The 26,228-nt window shown below is 40.7% G+C and overlaps 1 long non-coding RNA gene across 1 annotated transcript; it reads left to right on the forward strand.

Annotated features, from left to right (window-relative positions):
• The first annotated feature begins 217 nt into the window (after positions 1 to 217).
• Positions 218 to 3,973, forward strand: LOC130146752 (uncharacterized). The gene is made up of 3 exons (XR_008820996.1): positions 218 to 1,122; positions 2,759 to 2,809; positions 3,673 to 3,973. It is a non-coding gene; the product is annotated as an uncharacterized LOC130146752 (long non-coding RNA).
• Positions 3,974 to 26,228: the final 22,255 nt, after the last annotated feature.

A 26,228-nucleotide genomic window follows, 5' to 3' on the forward strand; every position in this document is an offset into this window, starting at 1 on the left:
CTAGGTGAGTTCTTAAGGGATTAGCTGAGTTTCAGTCTCTTGAAGGTGTGGGCAAACACAGTGTTGCCTCACACATGTGAAGTTTCTTCCCTAAAGGTGTCAAAGTGCTTTGTGCAGAGGGTTGTTGCTATTTCTGTTCTGTAAGTAAAAGTTCACAGGTTTTAAATGTCTTGGCCAAACTTACATGATCTAAGCTGGGAACAGGACAGGGGTTTACTAATTCCTCAACTACTGCACTGTCTACTAACCTCGTCGTTTCCCTGAACCTTTACATATACTAGAGTAGATTAATAATTAACCTCCAAGTGGGGCACTTTGAAGCAAATGTAAAATGAAACCAAACACTTGTCTTGGTTTTTAGTCATACCAGATTTGCAAGTAGGGTGTGTTTAAATGATGCAGGTAGATAAAGTCTTGTTAATTTAGATTAGAGTAAAAGTCAGTGCCTTATCAAAGCAAGTGACTAATTAGGAAAACTATTACCTTTTGGAAAAGAAACAGTTGAACTATCAGTCAAAATTATTTTAACTAATTGAACTGTACTAATATTTATGCTGAATAAAGGCTCGTTCAACTGCTGGGGAAAGGAGAAAGACAGAGCTTTTCCCAGGAATTGCCAGTGTTCTGTTTTTTTGATAATTTTGCCTTTAGTAACTTAACAGTACTTGTCATCAGTGTGTAAACATGGGGAAGGGAGGAGAGTCCTGTGAGTCATCAGGGAGCCAAACTTACAGAATTTAAGTGAAGAACTGCAGTATTTATGCAAAATATACTGCCTTCAGTCTCTCCACCTCACCAAGCCAACAGGACAGCAAAGTGCTTGTGAATGGTTTGAAACGATCCAGTGAATCTCAGGTCTGTAATAACTACGATCAGGCATTTGAGAACCTGCGCGGGTAGAAACACTAGGGCAAATTCATGGTGTGAAAAGAAAGATTATGATCAAACTGTATTTATGTTCAGACAGATACATGCAATTGTGAAGAATCATTAAATAACTGTTAACCACACCTGCACAGAGCCTCTGGCAATGCTGGCTTATACAGAATCTCAAGAACTGCCATGTGCCTGACATCATACCTTTGCAAGGAAAGAAAAGTCCTGGGTGTTAGCCCAAGACTGGTAAGTAAAACATAGTCCACAGACTTGAGCCAGTTTAATGTCTGTTAGTGATTTTCTCCTGCGTCACACCCAGTACCTTCTGCCCTGTAAATCTGTCAGTAGCCCTGATTTGTTTGATTAAGACTGGGCCTTACTAAACAACTCTGAATCTGCTTTAATGCAATGGCTACTTACCTGTAGGTCAGTCAGGACCATGAGAAGGGAGTAAGTACGCGTGCACGTAGGGAGGGCAGCACAAACAGTATCTTGACTTCTCTGGGGCTCGTAGTTGGTGCTATGACACACAGCTGCTTGTTTGGGTTTCCTTTTACATGGATCATTCTGCCTTTTAAAAACGTTGGGGGTTTTGCACATCTTTTCATGATGAAAATGACATTTCAGAACTTTTTTATTGTTACTGTGAAAAAAATGAAAGGGAAGCCTGTGGGGAAGGGGAGCAAGCAGGGTAAAGGAAGCAGAGGAAAAGGGGGCTGGAGCAAAGCTGAGATGAAGAGATGGAGATGTGGAGAAGGTTAAGAGTAGATAGTTCCAATGGAGAGCACGTTGCAGAGCAGTTCCACTCAGACTGTAGAAAATTTCCAGGATGCCCAAAGATCTCTGATTTGGCTGCTTCTGCTGGTGGAATTTTGGACTGCTCACCTCTACAGCTTTCCTCAGGCTAGGGAGTTCTCTGGGTTTTCATTTCCCATGGTGCTTTTGGAAGCAATTGTCTTTCATCTGTATTTTCTCTCTTGGAATATGCTTTTCCTGTCTTTCATGGCTAGGGGTGGTTGAGGAGTTGTTTTTTTTTTTATTGAATAAAAAATATTAAAAAAAATGCAAAAGTGAAGAGCAAACATCAGTGTGTAATTCATGAAAGGGGCTACTATGCATTGGCATTATCTTTTTCTAATTGCAATTTCTGTACAAAACCTTTCCTTTTATTTTTTTTCACCTTAATGAAAATCTCCAGCAACTGTGAAGAATAGGAGATTCTGAAAGAGAAACAGAGTGTGAGTGATGCACAGAGGGATTTTCAAGAAGGTGGAATAATATTTCAAAAATTTTCAGACTTCAGCATGCATATCAGAGAAGTGTAAGCTCTGGCACTTGACCCTGATAGATCAGACTATGGTGATATTTACTGATTGCTTACGAGAGTCCTTATTTATAACTGGATTTATTTGTGCCATAAGGGCTTGGAAGACAGTCCATTCTACTTTCTCCAGTTGAGATGGGGTCAATGCCAAGAAACTTAGCAAAGCCCAACATACGTTAAAACTTTTAAGAGTTATCAAAGTGTTGTGGCAAAAATGCCCTCCCAGCATGCTACTTTAAATACCCAGCAATTCTCTGTAAGTAACTCTTGGTGACTTGGACAGAGTTTATTTTGAAGGCGGGGTGTGAAGTAGTACACCCTGTACCCTCTTACCCCCACTTTGGCCTTTAAATGCACTATCATTAAAGGTTGGCCCCTTGACAAAGTTGGGTGTAAACTGCAGAGGCAAACTGAATAGGTGGGGCTTTCGCTCCAGTGGGCCTGAATTCAAACCTTCAAAATTTTGGCCAGACTCATGACTATTCACAGTTGCAACTTTAATTAAATGGTGTTGGATATGAGAGTTAAATGTGGAAACTCTGTATTCTATTATACTAGCTCATATTGCCGAAAGAAATAGAGCCATGCTTCTTGATTGAAGAGACAGAGGTAAGTGAATAATTCGCAACAAATAATTAATCTAAATGTTTCTAAATGATTCTTACAGAATCTGATTATGGTTGAGAAAGATCCCTATTTATTAATGCTACAGGACTCCCTTTCACAAGGGGAAAGTTTATTTATATAAGATTAATGGGTTGAGGTATAGACTTGCAAGTTCTTCCTGAGTCATCAGACCCAGAAAACATGTATTTTATATTAAGGTTAATACAATCTTCCACGCAAAAGCATTTATGAGTGTACTTTAACTGATGGATACATGATGACTGACATTCCAAAACCTCTTCTACAAACACCTACGCTGGCATACTTTTATACATAGGAGTAATTCTAATTAATTTGAGAAAATTACTCTTGTGCATGAATGTATTCATTAGTATTCGAAACATCACAGTCTTAGTATGGTGAGTCTTGCAGATACAATCTTGATCTTATACTTAAAGATGCCCACAATGTCCCATCCGGTCTTTATGGCTACTTTAGCACTAGTAAAGAAAACAGTCCAGCACCCAGTCTTTGCCCCTGGGGGCATCCATCCATATGGCTAAATTCACTTCCTTCCAGAGAAGTGGCCTTATCTGTACTGCTTAGAGGGAACTGTCCTTTTTCCGTGTTACCTCCTGAACCATTCCTTTGTGTTGTGTGAGAAAATGCTAGGTTAAGAGGGAAAAGCCCATGTCGGGAAGCTTGTTGCTAGTTAAACAGTGTGGATAATCACATGCCAGCTCTTGAGTCTATGTCCTGGCTCCTTATAGTTTGCAAATGCAAGATGTAACTTAAATGAATATTTGTGTTCATTTCACATCTTGAAGCTTTGATAAAGTGTTATTGCTCTCATCTGTTCTTTACAGGAAACAGCAGCACTTGTTATCTTCAGCAGTGTACTTCTGGGGATGTGTTTGATGGGTTTTTGTTGCAGCGATGCTGAAGAGTTTTGCCCAAGAACATTGCAGGCAAACTGTCTTTCTTAGTGTGTTGTGAGTCTTCCCTTCCAGAGGTAAGATCTGATGACAGCCTAAGTACTCTTTTTTTGATAAACACCATTTCAGTCTGGTCAGAGCTGGAAAGTTATAGTGCTAGGGAGAGCGGCTTTATTTTGAATAGAGGATAAGGTAGAGAAATTCATGGGCAAGAAGAAAACAAAACCTACGAACTGAAGACATAATAGGGAGTTCGGACTGAAAATTTGTACTTTAACAGTGTCTAAATATGTAGATTCTACTTTGCTGATAGTGAGTTTTCTGAGCTGCTGCCTGAAATTCTAACTGCCTGCACATGTTGTCACACCAAGGAATTGTCATCATTTCATCCCAAAGCAGGTGCCTGTCGTACATGAAGTGATTTGCACCTTGCAGTGCCCATTTCTGTTAGCTGGAAGAAGCCTAAGGCTTCCTAAGTGATCACCTGGGATGTATTACAGAGCTCCTAAAGTATTTAAGGTGAATTCCAGCCTGCCTGTCTTCTCTTAGGAAGTACCTAAAGTGGAGATACCCCAGTTTTTGATGTTTGAGATACTCTGCTTAAGGGAGATTATTTATATAAGATAATAGATTATAAAAAGAAGAGCTACTTTTGTCATTAACCAAGCTTCATCCTGAAGTTAAAATACAATTTAATAGAGTGGGCCAGGCTAAAACATTGTGTAAGGTGAGAGGGATTGCTCCTCAATTTATTTGCTGCTTAAAAGTTGCATGCTGTCTTCCACCTCAAGCATTGCAGTTTCTTTCTTTCTTTGCCTGGCTACCATTTGCTTATTGTTCTTTCTGATATGACTCACACAGAAGGACATTTCATGTTAGTCTGTTTTGTAACGTCTTTCCATGAAATGCTAGAACATCAGTGCTTGCTCCAGGAAAAGGTGAGTTAATACGTGTTTTTATGTGCCCTGATGGTTGCCTTGCTTAATCAATAGTAAAAAGGATGTCTTTATTGACACTGAGAGCTTTCCAGAAGTGTTCTTTCCACCATTAGTGATGTCTTCTTTAACAGAGCTAGCTTAAGCTTGCCACACTGAGTTTTGCATTGTTTGTATTGCATTGGTTGGTTACCTCTTTCTGTTAACTTTCCATGTACAATTTAATTAGGTTGTGAATAACATGATGTGTTATCAGATGGCATAGCATTATTAACTTCAGTGAAGTGTTGTATGATGAACTAGCTAAAGATCTGGACAATAACTTAATACATTCTTCATATTTAACTGTCTCTGTGCATTTTGGCTGAAGATAACTGCCAGCGTATGTGATTACAACTCTGTTGCTGAAAGAGGTGTGCCTGTTTATGCTGGTGAGGTTCTTGACTGTTGGTATAAATATAATGGCATGGTAATTACTGGTTATAGATACAATAAAGATCAAACTTTTTTCCATACAGAATGCTTTTATTATCCTGGAAGTATACCTCTTGTCTTTTCATGTGAGGAATGCTAACGAAGAGTACGGCATATTAGAGTTGGAAAGCAGAGTGAAAAAAAATCACAGTGTTTTATTTCTGCAAATAATCTGTGTGTGTTAGTTGCCCATGCACTGTGAACAGTGTTCTCAGGTGTCCTCTTATATAAATTAATCATGACTTATTTTGGCCTAAAAACAACAGCAAAAAGAACCCCTTTATAATGCCTGTAATGCTCATGCTTGCTAGCTGTATAAGAAAACAGTATTGTTTCTCTTTCTTCATTAGATAATTTATGAAATAAATTAATGCATATGTGAAAAATAAGGAAAATGGTAAGTGTGTAAAGGTATCTGTTTTAAAGTTGTTTTTCTTATGTAACTGACAACTGAAGTAAGTCTAGCCTGACCTCTTAGCAAAGCAAATAAAATGTACTTATTGAGAGAAATCAAACTGTTCACAAATGTTTTCAGATGGAAGTTGGCTTTTAACAGCGAATGGTAATCCAACGTTTTCCTATCCTGTTCAGTTCATGCTTAGCACTGAAAGGTGTATGCTTGTATGACACAATGTGTTGTGACTCCCCAGCAAAATGTTGCAATGCATATTGGTCAGAGTATGTAGTATTTCAGAGCTATGCATAATTTGTGATTGCACAGTCCCAAATAGGATACAAGCAATGGGAGCACATAGTGTGCTTAGTGTTTCCATCTCATTCATAATTTTGACTCAGCAGTTCCAGCTGATTATTAATAGTTTCTCCAACAAGCCTGGATTGACTAAGTGAATTCTCTTTAACGTACTTAAGTGGTTTCATTAACCTTGGCCTATGTAAAAGTGATTTTCTAAATTGGATTCACTGCACTAATCTTGGTTGCCTGTGCCACTGTGTATTGCATCAAGCAACAAAATAAGCAAGAGACAAAGTGGTAAAAAGTGTTATTTAAACTGGAAGTGAGGCAGAACTCATTAAAAAGAGAATATACACCATGTTCATTATAGGATTTGCTAATGCTCACAAGTTCTTCCAACTAAATTTAATGTATGCAAATTACTATGTATGAGCAGTTATTATCAACAATACTAATAACTTCAATACTAGTAATAATGGCGATCTGGACTAATTAACTGTTTGGAATTGAATTTTGTAATATTTGCAAGTTTTCTCAGTTTTATGGGAACTAAACAAAATGAGCCCCATTGGCTAACAGAGAACTCTCATGGAATACAATCCTGGGTTGGGAGAAAAGATCTGAACTAGAATAAAGAGGTGGCCGAAAGTTCTGCTTGTGCCAACAAAATGGATAGAGGAAGAAAGTCAACATAAATGCGTTTAGCATGTTTCCTCTGTTCATATGAAGCAGATATATTCTGGTGAAGTGCAAAAGGCCCACTTGAGAGTTTAGTACTGTAAATGCTTTATCTTGGTGGTTCCAAATGGTTTGGAGGGGATGCTGTTCTTGTGTTGGTTCTTTTCTGTTTTTCTGGTTAGAAAGAAAACAATTTCATGATCTACAGGGAGGCTGTTTTGTTTTTTTATTTCTTCCTGGATGTGGGGAAAAAACCCAGAAATCCTGACCTGACTATAAACAGAAAGCAGAAGGCAAGTTCATGGGATCACAGAAAAGGGGATCTCCTAACTTTTGCAGCGATCTAATCAAAATGGTTTAAGGATGGCAGTATTGTGCATTAGTCTGCAGATTCCATGGGACCTTCTGTCTGTTTGGGCAGTGAGGTACCATGCACGAGCCCTGTGTAAGACATAAAAATAAGTGTGAATGATAGCAGTGCAGATAATATTGCTTCTTATAAATAATAATTAATGCTAATTAGTGTTGACTCTGTATGTTGTGGCTTGGATGAAACTCTGGTAAGAATTGGCAGACATGCTGATATGAAATCTCCACCCACAAAGATCTGCTGAAAGAGCAGTATCTGCTGTAAGGGGATCTGCCCTTGTAAGTGCAAAGAATACAAAGATTTTCTAATTACTCTTCTTTTTTTGCAGAGAAATCAGGCTTACAGCTTTAGAGTCTGTCTGCGTGCATGGGTCTCTAGAAACTGCAAGTGTGGAACAAATGCAAGATCAGATCATGTTCCTTATGTAAGCTTATAAATAGTGTTTCATGTTCACTGTCAATGCCACACGAAATATAATGTTCTCCTATGATGCTGTCCCCTTCACGTATGAACATGCAGACAGATGCATTTGTTGAGGACAGGCGGCTGGTGCCAACAGGGAGGCTGACACCTCCGCACTGGTCCTGGGTAAATCTGTATCTGCATGTGTGTCCGCACATATGCATACTATTTTTCCTCTGCTGCTTCCCTCCCACTCTGAGCTGCCTTCCTTTCTGCAGTGCCCTCGAGCCAGGAGGTCAGCGCCACCACTTCTTTTCTGCCAGTCATGCTTTTCTTTCTGTATTTTCTCCTCTAGTTGTTACTTTCCCTCTTTCCAGTGGAGGGGCAGCAGGAGCCGTTTGGCTGATTTAATGTTTTTCTGGGAAGGAAAGGATAAGACTTAGAAAAATAGGATGCTGATTTTTGCCCTCAGGTAAAATGTGTAGGGAGGACATACTTTTTCTCGAGGGAGGAGATTTTTATTACCAGGGAGGGAATTTCCCCTAGCAGAGAAGGTTTATCTGCGTTCCCCTCAGACATGCAAGTCAGGAGCCTGTGTGCTGCCGATGTTATGGAGGAGCCATATGACCAGTTCCATCACAAAATAATCCAGCTTCCCAGAGGGAGAGAAAGGGGTTGTGTGTGGCCTTCAAATGAGAAGGAAGTCCCTGGTTGTTCCTGGCTTGGTGGGAAGGGTTGCAGGGTCCCTGATGGCTGAACCATAGACTGGGCCGTTTGCTAGAGCAGCTCTGTGACTCAGCTGCCTTCCAGGGTGTATATGCTAGAGAAAAACTGGGCCCATGGAGCCGTATTAGCTGACATTTCAAAGGTAAGACATTCTGTTTTCTTGTTTGTTTGTTTGCTTCCCACTGGGGGAACAGTTGTATGTTGAGATGACTTGACTTGATACACGCCTCCTTAGCAAATACGTTGATTCAACATTTAGAAGACCGTGTTTCTTTGTGGTGCAGAGTTATTTATTACAATATTTGTGGTAGGCTGGTGACACTCTTGTGATGATCAAAAAGAATAAGTTGTGTATTTTTTTTTAAGAATGTGTTAAACCAGTTCTGTCAAAATGGAGCTAATAAATACCAGTAATTGTTTAGACAGTTGAAAAGGAGTAATTCCCCACAATTTTTGAAAACATTGTAGGCAGTGATTTGGCTGAACGTGTATGGAGACCTATGTTTCCTTCTAGGTTTGTGAAGCTAAGTGTAGAGTACTGTACTTGTTTTGTATGAGTCTGGCAATGGAAAAACTAGGATTTTTCTCTGAACATGCCAAAGAATGCGTAAAGTAGGCTAACTTTAAATGTTCAGATTTCATCTGCTAAACTGCTTTGGCAGGAGCAAAACAGTGGGACAGCAAACACAGACTACACCTTTTTAAACTGAGGAAGCTGGTAGGGGAAGGTGGGCAGGGACCAGGGAGATGGCACAGGTTCTGCCAGTTTAGTGGAAGTTTGCTAGTGGAAATCCTCACAGACCAGCCTGGGACTGATCTTACTTAACATTTTCATTAATGCCTTGGGTGTAGAAGGTTGGAACTGACTGATGAAATTATCTGCTGACACAAGATGAGCAGGCATTATCAGTGTAGAGATAATGTCCAGTTCTTCCCATGCTGGGAGTGTAAGGACAGGAATGATGGAAACAGACTGAAAGTTTAATAGCTGAGGGCTTCTGCCTTTAATGGAAATTGTTAGTCCCTACAAGCAAGAGATGGGAAAGAACATGGTAGAGAAAGATTTGGATGAGCTAATTGACTACAGAATAAGTGTGAGCTTTGGGTGCAAGCTGGGAAAAGCCATATAGAAATAAAGGGGTCATTAATGGATTAGGCTTGTAATTAGGAGGTTACTAAAAATGAGATTCTGTAATAATCTCCCAGCTGGAGTAGGAAGAGCAGCAAACAGAACTGGAGCTTCATGGACTGATGAAGAGGGCTCCTGACACAGGACCTAACAGTATCAGGGGATAGTCTAATGGCACAAGGCTAACCTAGACTTTATTTCCTGTGAAAGAGGGTATACAGTGCGTATAGAAAGGGAAATTGTTGTAGGCATGGCTGATTAAAATTCTGAAATCCAATTTAATATTGACTGATGTATCATTTTATTCCTCTTAATTTTCATTAATTTCTCAATCTATCTCATATTCTAGACTTTATGGAACTCATTTGTAATTGGTCTTGTGTCAACAAGCAGGGAAGATCAGATTGTCTGTCATTAGTGACAGCTGGCTTAATTTAGTAATAGTACTTAGCAGTTATGTAGTGCTTTAAATTTTCAAATCCCTGTTCAAATATTAGCTAATTAGTCATCACACCAATTGCTTTAAATATTATCAGGCCTTCTATAGAGATGGGTAAATAGCTGTTGTTATCCGTATTTCAGAGATGAGGAAGTTGAGACACAGATGGGCAAGTTATGTCTCTGTGTGTCTTTATATATAGGTATTTCAAAGGCACTGATCGTTTCAAGGTCTAACAAGTCTATCAACTTATTAGACCTGATTCAGCATCCACTGAAGCCAATGGAAATCATTCTAGCAACTTCAAAGGGTCCTCTTGCTGCCTAATTGGATTACCTTGCAAAGGCCAGCTTCCTAACATTACCTAGCTGGTATAGGGCACTTCGAGATTGGCTGATGAAAATCATATCTGCCCTGGCAGTCAGCACCCGTAGTGTGGCTGTCGGGGACAAACAGCAGCACCCAGGTTTGCTCAGTCACTCAGTGAGTGAGTCCCAGAGGTGAGACTGGGATTCTTGAGTGCTCTGTTTTCTCAAAAAAAAAAAATTAAGAGCTTGAAAATCTTGATAACCCAATGATGAGATTTTCAGAAGTTCCTAGGTAAGCATCAGCTGTTGATTTTGACAGTCCCAACATACGTTTCTCAGTCTGTTCCACGTGACTTTTAAAATCTAGCCCTATGCTTCAGTGATATGTGGGAGTTAAAACTCAGATAAGAAAAGCTCAACAGAGACTTGGTGGAAAACTCCAAGACTCGGCAATGTGTTTTTTATGTTGCTTTTTAAAACCTGACGTTCTGTGGAGAAGAAAAGTGGAAAAGAAAGAAAAGACATCTTAGCCTCGAGTGTAATGCTAAGAGGGATCCTAGAAATCCCTTACCTGTGAATTGGCAGGCAACTTTGTAGTGTTAACTTAATGTGACATGACTGGTCAAACTTTGACTAAATATGTGGAGTCTTATGGTTCAGCTGTGTTCCTTGAAAGATGGAAATAACCCTTCACAGATTCAAGAACGTGTTTTGTGTATTAATTTAGGGTTTTCATTCTTGAGCATGTACTATGCTTTGCATAAGAACTATTTCTGCAAATGTTCCTGCCCTTAAACTTTTTCTACAAATGTTCCTACCCTTTTGTGACAGGTAGCATAAACCAAATCAAAGTGTATGGAAAACAGCTTTTTACCAAAATATATTAATTTCTTCTTTTAATGTTAATATTTGCTTGATCCTATTAGCCAATAGAGCAGTATCCCCCAAGCTCTGAAAGATTAGCTTAGATGTGGGAAAGCAGCACAGATAGTATTTTCCTCACTGTCCTGCCACATGCTGCTAAATACATGCTTCTTTTGCCTGCCTTCCCAGCCAGGAATATTGTGGTATTTGGGAAATATTGCAGCAACAAGAATATACAGAACAATCTTCTCTCTGGGTTGAAGCCCTGTACTACACTGTCACAGTTTAAACCCAGCTGGCAATACCGTGCAGCTGCTGGCTCAGTCCCCCCACCCCCACAGGGAGGGAGGGAAGAGATTTGGGGAAAAAGGTAAAACTCCAGGGTTGAGATAAGAACAATTTAATTATTAAAATATAATAATAGTAATAATCATAATGAGGAGAGAGGAATAAAATCCAAAGGGAAAACAAGTGATGCACAATATAGTTGCTCACCACCTGCTGACCAATGCCCCGTCAGTCCCCGAATAGTGACCCACAGTCCCCAGCCAGCTTCCCCCAGTTTATACACTGAACATGATGTTCTGTGGTATGGAATATCCCTTTGGCCAGTTCGGGTCAGCTGTCCTGGCTGTGTCCCCTCCCAGTTTCTGGTGCCCCTCCAGCCCTCTTGCTGGCAGAGCCTGAGAAACTGAAAAGTCCTTGACTCAGTATAAACATTACCTAGCAACAACTCACAACATCAGTGTGCTATCAACATCATTCTCATACTAAATCCAAAACACAGCACTGCACCAGCTACTAAGAAGAAAATTAACTCTATCCCAGCTGAAATCAGTACATATGTTCGCTAATAAAGATTTTCATGTTTGTTACTTGTTCCTGAACAGCAATCATGAAATGACAGATGTTGCAAGACAGACCCCTCCTCAGGCTTGTATCTGTAAACAAAAAAGGATGAGGAAGAGATGTGTTCCTCCACATCATTAAAAATGTCAGATATTATTGGGGCACTGCAGTCAACCCAGTGTCTTTACAGCAGATCAAAGAGGCGAAATGAGCCAGAGAGGTGCAGGGTGCTGAACCAGACTCCTCTCCGCTGTCCTGTTGGCACATGTTGCCTTGCCAGCAATGTGGGATTGATACTGATGCAGTAACAAATCACAGCTGTTGCACTCGGTCTCTGTTTTCAGCTCCCCTTCAGCATATGAGGGGTTGTTTCTTTCAGACCTTGTGAATCTTGTTAAGAACTGTAACTCTGGTTAGCCGTACCTTCCAAAAAGTGAAACCTGAATTTGATCCAGGATCTGTATGGCCACTGGCTCCAACCTCCAGTGTGGGAGCAAAAGGAGGCCTGTATCTCCTCACAGGACTGCTGCTTGCTCTCCAGAGCAGCTGCTTTCCCCATATTCCTTTACTTATGGCTCTGGTGTTCCTGCTGCTTGTGGTTGAACCCCAGCCGGCAACTAAGTACCACACAGCTGCTGGCTCACTCCCCCAGTGGGATGGGGAGGAGAACGGAGGGGGGGAAAGGTAAAACTCAAGGGTTGAGATAAGAACAATTTAATTATTAAAATAAAAGTAGATAATACTGAAAAGGAGAAAGAAGGGGAGACTAATAAAATCCAAAAGGAAGTGTGTGTGGTGGAACCGAAGTGATGCACAGTACAGTTGCTCACCACCCTTTGACTGATGCCCAGCCAGTCCCTGAGCAGTGACTGGCAGCCCTTGGCAAACTCCCCCTAGTTCATATACTGAGCACGATGTTCTATGGTATGGAATATTTCTTTGGCTAGTTAGGGTCAGCTGTCCTGGCTGTGTCCCATCCCAGTTTCTTGTGCCGCTCCAGCCCTCTTGCTGGCAGAGCCTGAGAAAATGAAAAGTCCTTGACTTGATATAAACATCACCCAGCAGCAATGAAAACTATCAGTGTGCTATCAACATTGTTCTCTGATGAAATTCAAAACACAGCGCTGTACCGGCTACTAAGAAGCAAGTTAACTATCCCAGCCAAGACCAGGACAGGTATTCAGGAGGAGATCCTGCAGTGTCGGTCCAGGATGGCAGATTCTTCTATCGTTTGTGTCTGATAGAAAAGCAGCTGCTGCGGTCCAGCCGCGCTGGCAGCCTTACTGACTGTGTTCTGCTTCCACACCTGTTCTCCTTGTCCTAAGCCCTGGAAGGGGGGTGTCTACTTTCATCATTTGAGGTCCACTCAATACCAAAATTCCTGTAGGTATCTTTATGTTCTTTCCTTTAACTTATATCCATGTAAATACTTCTTCTGAATGGCTTGGAAATAAATTAGATCAAGGTTCAATTTCTTCACACTTTCATTCTACTTTTCCTTCTTCTGTGATTTCTTCATTAGAAATACTGTTGCTTTTTGCTGAAAAGGCATTTAGGAGACTCTCCCTTCTGTCACCCAGATACAATGTATGTTTCAGAGCACAAACTTTTTTTTTTCCGCAGTTCGCTTTCCCTCTGGTGTTCTTGCCTCACTGATAAAAGATCAGCCCTGACAGAACACCAGAAAGCAATTGTAGTGGAGAGACTACTTTTAGTTAGGCAATATGATGGGCTATGGGCTATCAAAGGGAAAAGCATGGCTTTGGTACATGGCTGGGGCACAGGAGTTTGTTTCTTAATCTGACTTCTTAGTTCTCCCGCTCCTTGGCTGAAGCACGTCATTTAACTCTGTGCCCCAGTTATCCAACCTGCAGCCTGAAGGATTCGCACGTTTCATGAGACTTAGAATGGAAGTGTAGTAAATGGCTCCTTTTCCAAATGAAAAGGAGGTCCCAGGCATCTGATCTTTCTAATGGCCAATTTTATACCATTTGATATAACTGTTGAAATAAGGTTTCTTTCTACTATGAGACCAAAGTCACATCATGAATTGTAGGGAGAAGTGTAAAAAGTCAAGTGGAGCTCCTCTCCTGGAAAGTTGTGAAGTTAACAAAATTAGTTTAAAAAAATTTGGCTATTATTCCAAATTGTGCAAAAACTGTAAATGGATAATTTCTAGGTTTGCTTGAAATGAAGCTTGCTAAGGGCAGTCTCAGGGTGTCTTCTGTAGTCCAGCAAATTTCTTATTAAGAAAATGAATCGGAGTTTATTGAAATTATTGGATTGAAGTCATTGGTTCATTCTTTTCTGGTAGTCCTTTAGTTCCTCTTCCCACAGTGCCTGAAGCCATACTTATGTTGCACAAATCTACATATGCAGAGGGCGAAATGAGATTATTGTGCTAAAGATTGCTATCTCCCTAGAATACAGAGAACAGTCATATACACATGCTGAGATGCAAACACGTACAGAAAGAAAAGATGACAGTCTACTGCAAATTAGCGTACCTTAATTGTAGTCAATCAAACTGCTAATTTGATTTAGTCAAACTGTACTAATTTACACCACCAGCTGAGATTTTGGCCCTTACTGCTTTAATTTTGTACTAATCTGTTTATAGCTTTCAAATATATGGAGCCAGTTGATTGCTAAACTGTTTATTGGGTGTGGTTCCAGGATTACAACAGTAATTATTTTACTGAAGCCCTTTATTTTCAAAAATGCATGTTTCAGATTTACATAATAGGACTAGACAATGACTAAGGGGCAAATTATACCAAGATTATTGCATGCACTTACGCATGTGTTATGTTTTTATGACTCAGAATGGAGCTTGTTTGTGTTCCACCTTTGGACAGAGGTGTCTTTGGGGGTGTGTGGGGGGGAGCATTGTAGAGCACGAGAATTACAAAAGAGTCTCAGCCTGTGGAATTCTGTGCCAAGACATGATGCTAGATGATAAAATATTACTTAAGTGTGAAGGTGGGGGACTTGGTTATGAAATGCCAAACGGTTTTCCACAGCTCTGCTCCCTCAATATGGTGTTTATTCCATCCTGAGAGGAATGAGCTGAGGCCCTCAGTGCCAATCCTGACTGCGAAACACCTCTCCTCTTTGCTACCCGATTCCAAATGCTGGCACGGGAGCATTCAGAATTCAGAATGGTATTTTGGGTGGTGTTTGCCTGGAATTACCCACTCTCAGTACCTTTCCCCATGCCAAAGGATGGTGTTGATAAGGACAGTGGCACGGTGCTTTGAAATACTGTTTTTTTTCCCCCCTTCTTTTCCTTTTGTGTGCTTCACAGAATAGTTTGCATCCAGTTGATATGCGGGAAAGCTGCCAGCAGTTTTCTGTCTGTAGAACCACCGCAGTGAGAAGAGCTGTGGTGCAGCAGCGATGCCTCCTGCGTTGGCACTGGCAGAGCCCACCGCTCCTCCCTGTATAGTGATCGAGCTTAGTCCTCCCCTTCCCTGTGGAGTCAATCAGCGAGCCGGTTACTACTAGGTCTGACGGATGCTGATGGTGGTGAGGATGCTTTCGTGTAGGTTGGGTACTTGAATGAACCTGTTCAGCCTGGTTGTTGGTTGGATATACAGTCTGAAGGTGAAAGGCTTTAGACTGTTATCTCTTGAGCTGTGCAGCCTCTCTCCTGGCTTCTTGGTGTTTACAATAATTACCTTAACGAAACAGATCATCATCAGCTTGCTGTCATCAAGTGTGCAAAACGGTTGTTGGAGCATTCAGGACTGCAAAATTTGCGTTCTTGCAGCCAGGAAAAAACCTAATGAAAACATTGCTCCAATAATCCTCAGCCCTGACCTCTTTAATGCATCCTCAAAACTAAATGCATATAAATAGTTATCTAGGTTTTGTAAACAGGGCTAAATAGAAAGATACAACCCACTTTGGGATCACCAACTTTGACAGTACCTCTTTAAAAAAAAAAAAAGTGTCTGTGAAACAACTTACTGTAACTCTTATAAGTTTGCAAAATGACCTCAATCTTCATAACTACTTGTTAAAGGATTTTCTAAAAAGAGTAGCAACACCTGGAGACTCATTTATCACTGTGTCTGCCTACTGGCGATCCCACCTACACACTGAAGAATGACTGCTAACATAATATTTATGCAATAAACCAGCTGAAATATGTAAAAAGAAAAGCCTTCTGTAGGGATGGTAGAGATTAAAGAACTATTTGAAGTCACTGGTTATTTTTTGCTGCCTGATAAACAGGGGAGGATTCTTTTGGCTTCATGGCACAGTTTTCTTGAAGAGAAAAAACTTTTTGATATCCATTCTGACAGAGGAAGGCTGCCTAAGACCAAGCAGGTTTTCCTGTTATGAAGAAGGTTCTTTTTTCCCCTCTTCTTCATGTTGGTAAACTGTGCTGTCACCTTCTACAACTCAAATCTATGGAGCAGGGCCATTCTGAAAATCTCTTGAAGCCATTTGTTGCCTCTTGAACCCCTTTAATGATGTCCAAATGCCTTGCAAAGACCAGCCTGATAATTCCTAGACACCTTAAACTTCTTATCTAACTGAAAAATTCTGTGAAGAGTTCACTTAAGATCCAGGTGTTTAAAGTGTCCAGTAATAGAGGTGCAAAGCTTATAGAGGAATCAAAGCCGCAGGCAGAACTGGAGCCCTGGAGGTGCATTAGTAAGTGAAGGCTCAGCCTAAAAATCCTCCAGAGCTGAGTGGAATGACCTTGTGTTAACTTCAGCCAGTCCAGCAGCTTTGGTCATGTGTGACAACTGGGTCTGTAAAGCAGTTCTGACTTGCTGCTTGCACACGTAAGGGCTTTCTCCCTGGGCTTCTGTCTCTCCGGTGCAGTGGCCCTGTGTTGAAATGTAGGGGTGACCATGAAAACCAAATTTTATCTTAGATCTCCAGGCCGTCAACCCATGGAGCTCTTAAACAATGAGAGTCCATTAGTGGTAGTACAAATACACAATAGCTATGTTGGTCAGTATTAATGAAGAGGACTATAACTTCAGATCGTGTTGGTCAGTCTAAATAAAAGGGACTATCTCTTCAGATCTAGGAAGCTTGGCACCACTGGACTATCACTTAAAAACCATGTATGATAATTCTGTTGGGTCATACGTTCACGTACAGTGGGAGTAAATGGATTGTACAAAGGAGGAGCAATTTTGTAGACAGATGGTCAGCAAAAAATAGCTCTGTCAGAGCACAGGGAACACAGCCACCAAAGATAAGCTGAAAGACACAGTCCCCATGGCCTCATGGAAGTGTTAGTGACTGACCACATAGTAGCTATGCAAGTATGTTGTAGTCAGCAAGAATGCTTACTGGATGGGATGATCTGTCTTCTGCATGTATCCTCTCCCTGTCCACTAGCTTTGTTTAGTACAGCAAAAAGCAACAACAAAACAACTAAAAGCACAGTAAGAAAACACACCAAACAAAACCAAGCAGAAAACCCCACCTTCCAGCGCACACAGAAGTAACATGTTGGATCTCTTCAAAGCCTTTGACCAGGGATAATTTGCACTTTAGTTCTTACTTTAGCAGTGTCTGTCAGTGAAGAACGCCACCGAGTCATCAGTTCACATGAGTAAGTAGCTGGGAAATACTTCTTCAGAAAAAAAGCCTTGCAGGTCGTAGTGGATCGCAAGTGTGAACATGAATTGGGAATGCTGTTTAAAAAAAATAATAAAAATTGCCAACCTGGGACATACAAACAGGAATATAGCTGACAAGACACACAAAGTAATCCTGCTTCACTCAATGCTGATAAGGCATCAGCTGGAGCACTGGAACTGATTCTGGGCTGTGCCTTTCTAATAGGATGTGAGCTCATTGGAGAGAATCCAAAGTGAACAAGGAAATGATTGAAAGTCTGGAAAACTTAATGGTAAGGAGAGACTGAATGAATTGGGCTTTTTGGCCTGAAGAATGGAGCCTTTCAAAGGGAGAGAGAGTTTAACAAGGGTCCCCAAATATATGAAAAGCTCTGGCAAAGAGAGGACTAATCAGAATATAATTGTATCTAGTATAATCCTATGTGGTTATTCACATTAGGCTAACTGGCTCTAGCTGTAATATGTTAGGCAACAGGGTAGATACTTGGGAATACTTTTTTAGCGAGAAGGATGGTGATTGCCTGGAGATGTGGCAGAGTTTGTGTGAGTGGAAATCTTTTAGAAAAAGTAGGTTAGTATCTTTGAACAATAAGGTAGGAGCAGGTGACTTTGCGCTTGGAGCACCAACATGAACAGGATTATTAGATCCTTTCTAGTGTCATTCTTCTATTATTTCATGGAGAGGGGTAAACAACAGACATAACAAAACTGCCAAAGGCTTATGATGATTTGTGCTAATTTCAAGGTGCAATTCTAACACAGTGCCATGTATATAGATAACTTCATCACCATGTGACGTGATGGCAATCCATACAGACCTGTCTCACTAGTATACCCAACTGTCTGTATGGGCTGGTAAAAGAAGAGCATTGCAGGGTGGTACCTGTGCAGTGCAAAAGATGTGGTATGGGTTAATTTGAGAATGTTGCAGCTCAGCTGGTTTTGTCTAGAGCATCTCCATGTCGTATAACTCATGGAGTTTTCTTTTTCCTTGTAATAAAATAGGTAAGAACTTAATTGAAACTGGTAGAGAAGAGGTTGACTAGATATTGGCTATATGTTGTACATAAGGTGCTGCTTGCAAATGCTACTAGGAAGTTGTGTTAGGTGCATAGAATCCATCAATTTAGTGCTTAGTAACATCAAATAAGGGAAAAACAGAACCTGAAACTAAACAACCTTTTTGGAAGTGGCATTTAGCTAAGACTGCTGTCCGGAAATTTATCTTCAGTTTGGGTTTTGTTTTTTTTTAAGAGATGTCCTTGTTTCTGCTGGGCTAGAGTTAATTTTCTTCTTAGTAGCTGCTGCAGTGTTGTGTTTTGGACTTGGTATGAGAATGATGTTGATAACAGATGTTTTTAGCTGTTGCTAGGTAATCGTTTATACTAAGTCAAGGACTTTTCAGTTTCTCAGGCTCTGCCAGCAAGAGGGCTGGAGGGGCACAAGAAATGGGGAGGGGACACAGCCAGGACAGCTGACCTGAACTAGCCAAAGGGATATTCCATACCATAGAACATTATGCTCAGTGTATAAACTAGGGGGAGTTGGCTGGGGCCTGGGATTCATGGCTTGGGGACTGGCTGGGCATCAGTCAGCAGATGGCAAGCAATTGTATTGTGCATCACTTGTTTTCTTTTCTCTGTTCCCTTTGGATTTTATTCCTCTCCCCTTCTCTTTCTCTTCATTATAATTGTTGTTATTATTATTATTGTTTTTAAATTTTTTTTTAATTATTAAATTGTTCTTATCTCAACCCTCCAGATATTCCTCCCCATCCCGCTGAGGGGGGAGGTTGGCGAGAGGCTGTGTGGTTACTGGCTGGAGTTAAACCACAACAGGAGGAAGAAGGTGATAAAAGTTAGGTTTTGATTAAAACAGATGGAGAGTTGGCTTTTTTGGAAATTTTCATGTTTTGCAAAAAATAAAATACTAGAAATCTGAGTGACTCCTGGTTTTCAGGTAACAGCAGTTGACTGAATGTGGAAAATTTTATGCCAGGACTGTGTTGCGAGTCCTTGGGGAATGTGGGGGCAGGTACCTCATATGCCCTATTATACGTTGGAGCTGAGGTTTCTGACCAAATATTTCTCTCCTATGGTGAACGACTGTATCTTGCAGGAGGTGAGATCATCAGGTGTTACAGGAGAGGGAGCCTGGGCAGCAGGTCTGTTTGATAAAGGAAAATGCATACAAGTACCAGGAAGTACAACCATGAAGCTCTACGGTGATGTGTCAAAACCTTCAGTATTCAGACATAATCTTGAAGGTTGTTTTTGAAAGATGTTATTTCCTGTAAGGAAAACAATTCTCTTCACAGCTCTACGAGAGAAGAAAAAGTGAAGCTGTTGTGGCAGGTTTGTAGGGCAAAAGGCTGCTCCTTCGTTTCTGACCAACTCTCATTTTCTTTGGGAGACAGCAAAATGTGCACAGTACTGCACAAAGGTTTTCAACTGTTTTGTTTATCTTGAAAAGCATACAGAGATGGGAATGAGCTGTCTGATTTTTTTTGAAGTTTTTAGTTAGTTTAAGGTCACCATTAAGTATCATCTGCTTTGCTGTGCTGAAGAGATGCATTTGCCTGTCTTAACAGAAAATGTCAGGTGGGTCGTGCCTACTATGTAGGAACTTGTAGTGAGCAGACCCTGGCCAGCAACGCATCACCCACCCCATGTCTTGCTCACTCCTCTCTCCTACGTGATGGAGAGAAAAAAGAAGGAAGGTGAAAAGACTTGAACACTGAGATAATGACAGCTTAATAAGGAAAGAAAAACCCAAGTGTACAAAGGAAAAAGAGGAATTCATCCACTACTTCCTATCAGCAGGAAAATGTCCAGCCTCTTCCTGGGAAGCAGGGCCTCCGCAGCAGTAACCTTTGCTTGAGAAGACAAATGCCGTAATAGTGAATGTCCCTTTTCCTGTTCCCTTTTCCCTGAGCTTTTGTTGTTAAGCACGATGTCATATGGTAGGGAATATCCCTTTGGCCGCTGAGGTCAGCTGTCCTGCTAGATCCTCTCCCACCCCTTGCCTGTGCCCAGCTTACTTGCTTTGTGAGGAAGAGAGAAAGCCTTGGTGCTGGGTAAGCACTGTTCAACAACAGCCAAAACACTGGTGTGCTGTCATCACTTTTAACCACAGATGCAAAAGCATGGCACCACGCAGGCTGCTGTGAAGGAAGCTACCTCCACCCCAGCCAGACTCAGTACAGGTGCCAGGAAGGATACTGGTCCTGTGGCTACATAGCTTAGCTCCTTGCATGTGTTTCAGTTGTTTAATATACTTCTACCTTTTCTTCTTTTTTTTTTTTTTAGATGTGGGTGGAGAGGCCTTGAATGTGTGCTAAAAATCTACACTGAGTTGCACGAACAAAATGCTTTTGCAGGAAGCTGTAAATATGATGAAATGAGGGACAAAAATACCTGCTGCAGGACTTGCCCTTTAAATAAACAATTGGGAAATGCCAGGCATTGAAACACTCTTAACTTCTTCAGAGATGATTATAACTTTCTAAAAAAGTGATCTGATACCGTTTGAAAAAAAATAATCAATGAAGTAGTTCATCTTGCTATTCCCATCACGAAAAAGGAGAAAGGAGCCTAGTTTTACCCTCCGTTTCTCTAGCAACACTGCTACTTTTCACATTACTTGAGATCTGAGCATGATGAAAGATAATTATTCAAAAGGAAGCAGAAGCATTCCAGGAAAGGTAATGCATATATATTTCCACTCCTATGGCAGAATGGAGGTGCACTCAGCCTTAAACACCAGCAATGTTATAATGTTCTCCTCTATAATTAAGTGGTTATGGTGCTAAAGGTAACGATTTACTGTTTTGACCTCTCTGAACCAACTTGACTGCTGGTCTGAGATTAACTGATTTATCATATTCTGCCCCAAATCAGCAGAAAGAGCCATCTTTTTCCCAAGTGGCACGTTTAGGTAAAACATCAGAGCATTTCAAAGCTATTTTCTTTCAAATCTCCTAACCTTTCTGTGAAGGTACAGCATATATTTTAGGTTTTGTCTAGGGTTTTTGAAAATCAAATAGAACATCTTTCAATAAAATCTGAGGCCTACACATAGAGGGGAGAAAAAGGCTGGCTGATGCTTGAGGGGCCAGCGTGGGACTTCAGAGCCTCTGGTTTGGTTCTCTGTCTGCCATGGGCTTTGCCTGTGAGCGTTGTCAGGCAATTTCATTTTCCTGCGCCTCTGTGCTCCAGTTGTAGAGGGGATAACAGCTTTTCATTGCTTCACTACACGTCATCATTACACAAATGTTTCACGGGATGCTGACTTGCAAATCCCACGTGTCCCCCTGAAACTGCCACATTGCATGTAGATATCTAAACAGTGGAAAGATCTGAAGACTACTCACCTGTGTTACAAAATGAGATCCTTCTTTTAGAGCAATTTCAGCTTGTAATTGACCTTCTTTTTATTGCATGATTTACAATTTGCAGCAATAACAATGGGTATTCTCAGGCCATTATTTCTGATGGGAGTATAAATGGGGATATAATTTTAATCTCATAATGAAATGATGACAGATATACATAAACATATAGTAACACATTAAAAATTCCCACAGAATTGCAAGTCAGGTGTCATCTAGACAAGGCTGGGAGACTGAGCTACCATGTTATTATAGGCAGACCTGGTAATGGCACAGACAATTAAGACCTGACTAACTTTTTTTCATTATATGACTTTCATTGCAATTGCTGATAACATTGCCAAAGTTTAAACCACTTGGGCTTGTTTTTTCCATGCCAGCTATTTGACTAAGGTAGATTGCTGTTAATTTTGAGGAACATTTAATCAAAAATGGTTCAACTATTTGTTAGAACGAAGTAAGGAGGAAAGTATGCTGTTTGTTCAGAGTCCTGTGCTTTGAGCAAAGGCTTGAATCTTAACTTGGGAAGCTAGCCTGATCTGAGATGGAGCCTTTTATGGACCTTGTAGGAAGATCTGGTAGAAGAATAGGGGCAAAGACAGCCTGCAGTTGGTCACTAAGCTTAGAGAGGCTGAAGAGAAAGAAATGGGAAGAAAAGTTCTTAAAAACTAGACTTCAGAGCTTCTGAACTTGGCATAGTCCTCTGTTATCCTTCAGTAGCTGTATAATGTGCCTGCAGAATGATGCCTTGACCAGTCCATACTGAGGAGAGCAACCTGGTGGTACAACTGAGGACAACAGGTCTCTGTGGTACAAAGTTTATAGATTCATGTTTATGTATACAAAGGCACAGCCTGTCCACATAGAAGAGCATACCAAAATAAAAAAAGGCTGCATTAAAAGGATGGAGAGCTGCAAAGTCACGTGTTGAGAAGTTAGGGCATGTCTGAGTAAGAGCTATCAGTGCAATGCTACAGGAGCACCATATGTATGTGCATTCAGAATTAATTTCTAATCGCACGATTGCATGCTGTTCTCTTCTGGTGGGTGTACTTTACATTTATAGAAGAGATGGACCATGAGACAAGATGTTTAGAGGTCCATGCAATTGAATGCTGTTCTGGAGTAGGCCATATGTCAGTAGGAGCTAAGCTTTAAACACAGAAAACTTTGCAGAAATGTGGAAAAAAATAATTAAAAAAAGATTATGAGCAGAGAATGCAAAATTAGGGGGCAATTTTGAGATATACCAGTGTCTCAGCTCTGGTCTGTATGATGGGGATAGGATAGCTCTTCCTTTCTCAAAAGAAAGATGTTTTGTGATTTTAAATTCATTAGCATTTGGTTGCTTGTGTTTTTTTTTTCCCTATGAAAGCACTTAGATGCTGTCATGACAAATATGACAGAGAAGCCTATGAGCTTCGTGAGTACTGGTTTCAGTGTTGTTTTAAGAGGTTGTGCTGGCAATCCTGGGTGCTGAATGAGGCAGAGGTCCTGGGGAAAATCACCTGCCGTCATGTCATTGCAGAATGCATACGTGCAAGGAAGGCTTATGTGAATTTGCACAGGCAACCATAATCCTGATGCTCTCAATCCTATTCATTTTTGCACCCTCAGCTTTTTTAAATGCATTTCATTATCCATGGTAGGGGGCTTAAACACAGTTTTCAATATGAATCTGTACAATTGAAAATAAAACCCTAAAGTGTTCTTTTCAAGTTTAAAATGAATGGAATATTATTAATAAAGCCTCAAATATGGCTTTTCAGCCTGCAAGTGATCCATCTATAGCTAAACTCCAGTTTCAATTGCACTTGATGGTACAGTGAGGTATGGATTTTTAGAGTGGCTCTACCGATTACAGATATTTCATACAATGGCTTTGTGTTACCATATGCAACACATTAGATGTATCTTTAGTTCTTGTGCACCCACTGGTGTTTTCCCATGAGTGTGATCAGAATAAAGCCTCACAGCTTATGAAAGCTATTCAAAAGCCCGTCTCTTTACTTTTTGCCTTTAATACTGCAGTTTGCTCTGACAGTTTGTGCTATGTGCTGTAGAAAAACAGACTAAAAGGCAGTCCTTCCCTCAAAGATTTTTACAACAGAAGCAAACTTGTGGTCCACAACAGGTGGACACAGATGCGACAAAAAGGGAGAAGTGTAAGCAGAAAGTAATGCAATACTGGCTGATACAGTAGGTAGGTCTGTTACTGGGCACCCAGCACTTATCGGGTAGTTCAGTGAAGGTGGTTTGGTGGCATCACTGTTGTCAACGTCTTCATAGCTTTTGCAAGCAAGTGAGAAGCAGAGGACAGCTATCAAAAGAAAAGCAGTGAAGTAGCTGTTGGAAACATAAGAGAGATCCTCTTAGAAAAGCATGGCATTGTGAGAAAGTCCAAAATTACTCGTTTGAAAACTTGCAAAGTACGATGATGGAGTCTGGTCTCCTGGGCCAATGGCAGGCAGAGTCCCTCTGCACGAGGGTGTTTGTGTGGTGAAGCTTTCACAGCCTACAAGTAGTTTGCTCTGTGAAAAAGAAAGGGTCTGTGGGAGAAACATCTCTTTCCTTTTGGGGTTAGCTGAGCCTAACTGCAGCAGGCTAAATCCTGCTGGTATGAAATGTGGCACTGCTTTTCAGGAGCAATGATATGACAGACCTTGGATGTTGTTGGTTTTGAGGCAAATTATCACTGAATTGTGTTCCAAGAGAAATGGGGATGTGCTGGCAAAAAGGTGGCAAGCAGAAAAAAGGAGGCGAAACTGTGAAAAGTGTAACAGATATTAGTCACAGGGAAGAATAAGCCTAGAAAGATAACAAGGGGAAAAGCGGAATGAGAAAAAGGAGTGAACCAGACAGATCTTCAAAGAGTAGCATGTATTGTGGAAGATTACCTTCTGGAGGTAACAGAGGTAGATCATCTCATTTTATTTACTTTGATGTCTTTCATTCATGTAGAAAAATGTTGCTTTTTCTCTTACCCTTTTAATTGAACCACCTCTGCAAAAAAATACAGGATTAAGTTACAAAAATAAGTCTATTGTAGTCAAACAAGTTTTGCAGACAAAAACATTACTCAGAAGCTTGCAAAACCTGGAACTGTGAAAGATTCGTGTGTTCTAAGTCAAGACTTTTCCAGTATCTCTTTTGCCTTCTCAATACAGCTTCACATCCTCTGCATAGTTTTACTGTGATTATCCTGGAGACAGAAAAGTCTCTTTGGTCACTGTCTCAAGTGATGACAGACTTTTTTTGAGCAATCACCTGCACTGTCTGCTCTGTAATAGTTGCAAGTAGTATAAATAGTTTTAATGAGCATTAGCTTTAGCAGTCAGCCTGGAGCTGCATGGGTTGCTTGAATTTCAGAGCTTTTTCAGTAGCACCAACTATTCCTTTAATGTTCTTCTGTTTTGGGTGGCCTGAGTGAATCAGGCACATGTCATTGGTTTTTAGGCACCCAGCACTCATCAATAACAAGTGATTTAATTTCCCATATACTTCTGAGGTCAGCAGCTTTTTCTGTACCCGGGAGGACTGATGGGTAGCTCATGATTTGTAAATATATTCAGTTCCCTCTGCCTCTGTTCCACAGAAAACAGTAGCCAGTTTCCATTGGACTTTCATGCACTCAGATGCTCACCTGAAAAACTTTGTGTTTGATTTGCTTCTGTGTCCCATATACTGTTTAGAGCAAGGAAAGCGTGCGTGCTGCTGTAAGTGACTTCTTGCATCATCCATCTGCTTATGGAGTTACTTTCAGAACTATCGGAAGTGCCAAAACTCCTGAGTTTCAATCCAGTGTGTGTGGGCTTGGGGGTTCAAAGACTGAAACTGAGGACATGTATGAATTGTTTCATAAGTAATCTCAAAAATTTCTCTGAAAAGATGGCCAGACTTCCCTTCCTCCTTTCTTGGTGCTGGCTATCTCTGACCTTATTCAGTTGTGCAAGTATTCGTTTGTCCCTTTAGCACATTCTTTCCTCAACTCAACATACACTCTGAATTTTGGAGCACTGCAAAAATTACCTGTTAAAGTGGCTGTAGGAGGAGAGCCGAAGCAAATAAGTTTGTGCTCCTGTTTGAGGCTGAAATCAAGAGGGTAAAGGAGGGAGGTAGGTTTGATTAAAATTAGGGCTGATTTTTATTAAAATTTTGAAAGCAATTTGATTAAGTGTAATGTGAGAGAGTGAGAAATGGGAAAGCATGCTTTCTTTAACTTCTCATGCTTTGCTTTTGAATTGGTACAGGGAATATGTACAACCTTTAGTATCATTTTAAAAAACTCAAACCAGATAAATACATCATATGGTCATTACAGATGTAACCAGAATGTTATACTGAATAAGAATTCATAGGAATAGTCATAGGTAAGGAGAAAGTTCAAGAGCACAGCTAAATAAAAAGATGGAAGGAGGCATGTCATGAGAAGATGCAAGAGAGAAAAGGCAGGGAAATTACGAATTTGTCAATCCACAGTGATGATCTCAGACTTTCTCTAATAATACATGTAATGTGTCTTTGTTTTTCTACTCAGATATGTCATCACTAACAATAGGATGAATGTGGTATCAGTCAACAGGGTTGGAAGAGTCTTTTCACTTGCTGTCCTTTGTG

The sequence above is a fragment of the Falco biarmicus genome, chromosome 3 (assembly GCF_023638135.1).
Source record: "Falco biarmicus isolate bFalBia1 chromosome 3, bFalBia1.pri, whole genome shotgun sequence".
Classification (NCBI taxonomy): Eukaryota; Metazoa; Chordata; class Aves; order Falconiformes; family Falconidae; genus Falco; species Falco biarmicus.